At 49.4% G+C, this 5,242-nt stretch overlaps 1 non-coding gene across 1 annotated transcript; it reads right to left on the bottom strand.

Moving 5' to 3' along the window:
• Positions 1–201: 201 nt before the first annotated feature.
• TRNAW-CCA (transfer RNA tryptophan (anticodon CCA)) lies at positions 202–273 on the bottom strand. Its single transcript has one exon. It is a non-coding gene; the product is annotated as a tRNA-Trp (tRNA).
• Positions 274–5,242: the final 4,969 nt, after the last annotated feature.

The raw sequence follows: 5,242 nt of genomic DNA, 5'->3' as shown, positions 1-5,242 counted from the left end.
CTCTTATAATTCAGTTTATTTTGATAGAAGTCAAACTCAGACTGCACTCTGGGTATTTTTTATAGAGAAAGAAAGGTAAGTCACTCAGTCGTGTCTGACTCTTTGCGACCCTATGGACTGTAGCCTACCAGACTCCTCTGTCCATGGGATTCTCCAGGCAAGAATACTGGAGTGGGTTGCCATTTCCTTCTCCAGGGAATCTTCCCAACCCAGGGATCGAACCCGGGTCTCCCGCATTGGAGGCAGGCGCTTTAACCTCTGAGCCACCAGGGAAGCCTTTTTATAGAGTTCAGTTCAGTTCAGTTCAGTCATTCAGTCATGTCTGACTCTCTGTGACCCCATGAATCTCAGCACGCCAGGCCTCCCTGTCCATCACCAACTCCCGGAGTTCACTCAGACTCATGTCCATCGAGTCAGTGATGCCATCCAGCCATCTCATCCTCTGTCGTCCCCTTCTCCTCCTGCCCCCAATCCCTCCCAGCATCAGAGTCTTTTCCAATGAGTCAACTCTTCACATGAGGTGGCCAAAGTACTGGAGTTTCAGCTTTAGCATCATTCCTTCCAGAGAAATCCCAGGGTTGATCTCCTTCAGAATGGACTGGTTGGATCTCCTTGAAGTCCAAGGGACTCTCAAGAGTCTTCTCCAACACCACAGTTCAAAGGCATCAATTCTTTGGCTCAGCTTTCTTCACAGTCCAACTCTCACATGCATACATGACCACTGGAAAAACCATAGCCTTGACTAGACGGACCTTTGTTGGCAAAGTAATGTCTCTGCTTTTCAGTATGCTATCTAGGTTGGTCATAACTTTCCTTCCAAGGAGTAAGCGTCTTTTAATTTCCTGGCTGCAGTCACCATCTGCAGTGATTTTGGAGCCCCAAAAAATAAAGTCTGACACTGTTTCCACTGTTTCCCCATCTATTTCCCATTAAGTGATGGGACCGGATGCCATGATCTTCGTTTTCTGAGTGTTGAGTTTTAAGCCAACTTTTTCACTCTCCTCTTTCACCTTCATTAAGAGGCTTTTTAGTTCCTCTACATTTTCTGCCATAAGGGTGGTGTCATCTGCATATCTGAGGTTATTGATATTTTTCCCGGCAATCTTGATTCCAGCTTGTGCTTCTTCTAGCCCAGCGTTTCTCATGATATACTCTGCATATAAGTTAAATAAGCAGGGTGACAATATACAGCCTTGACGTACTCCTTTTCCTATTTGGAACCAGTCTGTTGTTCCATGTCCAGTTCTAACTGTTGCTTCTTGACCTGCATACAAATTTCTCAAGAGGCAGGTCAGGTGTTCTGGTATTCCCATCTCTTTCAGAATTTTCCACAGTTTACTGTGATCCACACAGTCAAAGGCTTTGGCATAGTCAATAAAACAGAAATAGATGTTTTTCTGGAACTCTCTTGCTTTTTCGATGATCCAGTGGATGTTGGCAATTTGGTCTCTGGTTCCTCTGCCTTTTCTAAAACCAGCTTGAACAACTGGAAGTTCACAGTTCACATATTGCTGAAGCCTGGCTTGGAGAATTTTGAGCATTACTTTACTAGCGTGTGAGATGAGTGCAATTGTGCCATAGTTTGAGCATTCTTTGGCATGGCCTTTCTTTGGGATTGGAATGAAAACTGACCTTTTCCAGTCCCGTGGCCACTGCTGAGTTTTCCAAATTTGCTGGCATATTGAGTGCAGCACTTTCACAGCATCATCTTTCAGGATTTGGAATAGCTCAACTGGAATTCCATCACCTCCACTAGCTTTGTTTGTAGTGATGCTTTCTAAGGCCCGCCTGACTTCACATTCCAGGATGTCTGGCTCTAGGTCAGTGATCACACCATCGTGATTATCTGGGTCATGAAGATCTGTTTTGTACAGTTCTTCTGTGTATTCTTGCCATCTCTTCTTAGTGTCTTCTGCTTCTGTTAGGTCCATACCATTTCTGTCCTTTATCGAGCCTATCTTTGCATGAAATGTTCCCTTGGTATCTCTGATTTTCTTGACGCGATCTCTAGTCTTTCCCATTCTGTGGTTTTCCTCTATTTCTTTGCATTGATCGCTGAAGAAAGCTTTCTTATCTCTTCTTGCTATTCTTTGGAACTCTGCATTCAGATGTTTGTATCTTTCCTTTTCTCCTTTGCTTTTCACTTCTCTTCTTTTCACAGCTATTTGTAAGGCCTCCCCAGACAGCCATTTTGCTTTTTTGCATTTCTTTTCCATGGGGATGGTCTTGATTCCTGTCTCCTGTACAGTGCCACGAACCTCCTTCCATAGTTCATCAGGCACTCTATCTATCAGATCTAGTCCCTTAAATCTATTTCTCACTTCCACTGTATAATCATAAGGGATTTGATTTAGGTCATACCTGAATGGTCTAGTGGTTTTCCCTACTTTCTTTAATTTCAGTCTGAACTTGGCAATGAGTTCATGATCTGAACCACAGTCAGCTCCTGTTCTTGTTTTTGCTGACTGTATAGAGCTTCTCCATCTTTGGCTGCAAAGAATATAATCAATCTGATTTTGGTGTTGACCATCTGGTGACGTCCATGTGTAGAGTCTTCTCTTGTGTTGTTGGAAGAGGGTGTTTGCTATGACCAGTGCATTTTCTTGGCAAAACTCTATTAGTCTTTGCTTTGCTTCATTCCGTGTTCCAAGGCCAAATTTGCCTGTTACTCCAGGTGTTTCTTGACTTCCTACTTTTGCATTCCAGTCCCCTATAATGAAAAGGACATCTTTTTTGAGTGTTAGTTCTAAAAGGTCTTGTAGGTCTTCATAGAACCGTTCAACTTCAACTTCTTCAGTGTTACTGGTTGGGGCATAGACTTGGATTATTGTGATATTGAATGGTTTGCCTTGGAAACGAACAGAGATCATTCTGTCATTTTTGAGATTGCATCCAAGTACTGCATTTCGAACTCTTTTGTTGACCATGATGGCTACTCCATTTCTTCTGAGGGATTCCTGCCCGCAGTAGTAGATATAATGGTCATCTGAGTTAAATTCACCCATTCCAGTCCATTTCAGTTCGCTGATTCCTAGAATGTCGACATTCACTCTTGCCATCTCTTGTTTGACCACTTCCAATTTGCCTTGATTCATGGACCTGACATTCCAGGTTCCTATGCAATATTGCTCTTTACAGCATCGGACCTTGCTTCTATCACCAGTCACATCCACAGCTGGGTATTGTTTTTGCTTTGGCTCCATCCCTTCATTCTTTCTGGAATTATTTCTCCACTGATCTCCAGTAGCATATTGGGCACCTACTGACCTGGGGAGTTCCTCTTTCAGTATCCTATCATTTTGCCTTTTCATACTGTTCATGGGGTCCTCAAGGCAAGAATACTGAAGTGGTTTGCCATTCCCTTCTCCAGTGGACCACATTCTGTCTTTTATAGAGGGTGCTGGCTAATTAGAAATTGCTGCTTTGCTACTTCTTCTGCGATGTTTTAAGCACCTTGGTACCAAGGACCCTGATGTGTGGTGCAGTCCCAGTGCATCCTCAGTGCTCAGCGCTTGGTCCACTTAGGCCCTGTTCTCATCTGTGCTCAGACCTCTGGAAACTCTGCATCAGGCCGCTCTCCTGAGGGTGGACTCGGGGATGTGCTCTAGGACTGGGCCGTGACTGCTGGGCTCCGCTCACCCCCGCAGCCCCTCCCTACGGGTTTACCAGACCACGCCCGTCCTCCTGGCCCCTGGGCACTGCGTGCGTCCCTGCCTGTCGCCTGGAGCGAGAACAGAGCCGGCCTCGAGCATCAGGTGGACCTCATCCCTGAACCTCACCCGCAGCTGTCCGAGTTTACACCGATGCCCTCATCCCTGAACCTCACCCGCAGCTGTCCGAGTTTACACCGATGCCCTCATCCCTGAACCTCACCCGCAGCTGTCCGAGTTTACACCGATGCCCTCATCCCTGAACCTCACCCGCAGCTGTCCGAGTTTACACCGATGCCCTCATCCCTGAACCTCACCCCCAGCTGTCCGAGTTTACACCGATGTCCTAGGTCTAGCAGGTCCACAGCCCTCCGTGCCCTCACGGAAGAGACTCACTGTATCTTTACCGAGAACAGTTACATGATTGTCAACCTGGCGGCGTCTTTGCCTCAACTCACCTCCTTCTGCTGATGCGCTGGTCCGATCTCAGGGGCAGGGGCTGGCACACGGGCAGGAGTCTGCGGATGTCTGCTGGTCTTCACTCTTCCCCTTCCTCCGAGGGCTTCCCTCCATCTCCCAGTCTCGCTGGGCCCTGGGCATCACAGAGTCAGGGCTCACATCAGTGTCTCCTTCCAGACCCCCCACCTCCCGGGTTTTGCTCTGCACGTCAGGCTCATTTTCTGAGCCCTCGTCCCTGTGAGCTAGGTTCTGAGCTCTGTTCCCAACTCTGGAAAGCACACCCCACCCCTTCCCTCTGGAATGATGACCAGCCTGGAGCAAGCCCCTTTGCCTTCACACCTTCTCTCAGCGGTCTCCTCTTTCCTGTAACTAGAGCCCGACTCCCGAGACCCCTCCCCATCATCCCCCCACCCCCGCCGAGAGGCAGAGTTACTCTTCTCTGTCCACCCACCACTAGCCTGGAAGCCGGTGTTGCTCACTGCTGCTTCCAGATGGTCCTGTCTGCCTCCTGCCTATATACGCCCTCCCTGGGACCTGCTGTGGTCGGGCTAGCCCTGCTGACTTGGCCAGTCTGCCCCTTGGGACGCCTCTTTGTCCCCCAAAGACCGCTGCCCTTCTCTGCACCAGTTCTGCACGACAGTGATGCCATCAGCAGGTGCGTTGATGGCGGCTCCCCTGACCACTGAGGATCGCACACCTGGGCTCTCTGGGCACAGAGCAGCCAGGCACCCTCCTTCCCCCCAAACTACCCCAGGTCCGCCCAGTCCGCAGGCCCAGGTCTTGGAGGACTCGCTCGAACACCTGCACGCTCGTTCGCCGACCTCTGCCTGCTCCTCCCAGTGCCCGTGGCCCCCGGACACTGCGGTGCAGGTGCTGTGACTCCCCTGCACCTTCCAGAGCCTGGGACGTTCGTGGATTTTAGACGGATGGCATCACCCGGCATTCATGCTCGGATTTCCGGTCCAGCGGAGGACGGTGGGCTCCAGCCCCGTTGCCTCATGTTTGTTTTGTCCCCTTTCATGCCGACAGTCCCACCGATGTAAGTGCTCACCTGCTGTGTCCGGCACCATCTGCAGAGCATCTTACCATCCAGACACAATCGCTGAAGGAGCTTAGTGGGGTTTCGGCTTGTT

Source organism: Bos taurus, chromosome 20 (genome assembly GCF_002263795.3).
Source record: "Bos taurus isolate L1 Dominette 01449 registration number 42190680 breed Hereford chromosome 20, ARS-UCD2.0, whole genome shotgun sequence".
NCBI classification, from domain to species: Eukaryota; Metazoa; Chordata; class Mammalia; order Artiodactyla; family Bovidae; genus Bos; species Bos taurus.
Note: the sequence above shows the minus strand (reverse complement) of the source record. Positions and strands in the feature narration are given on the sequence as shown.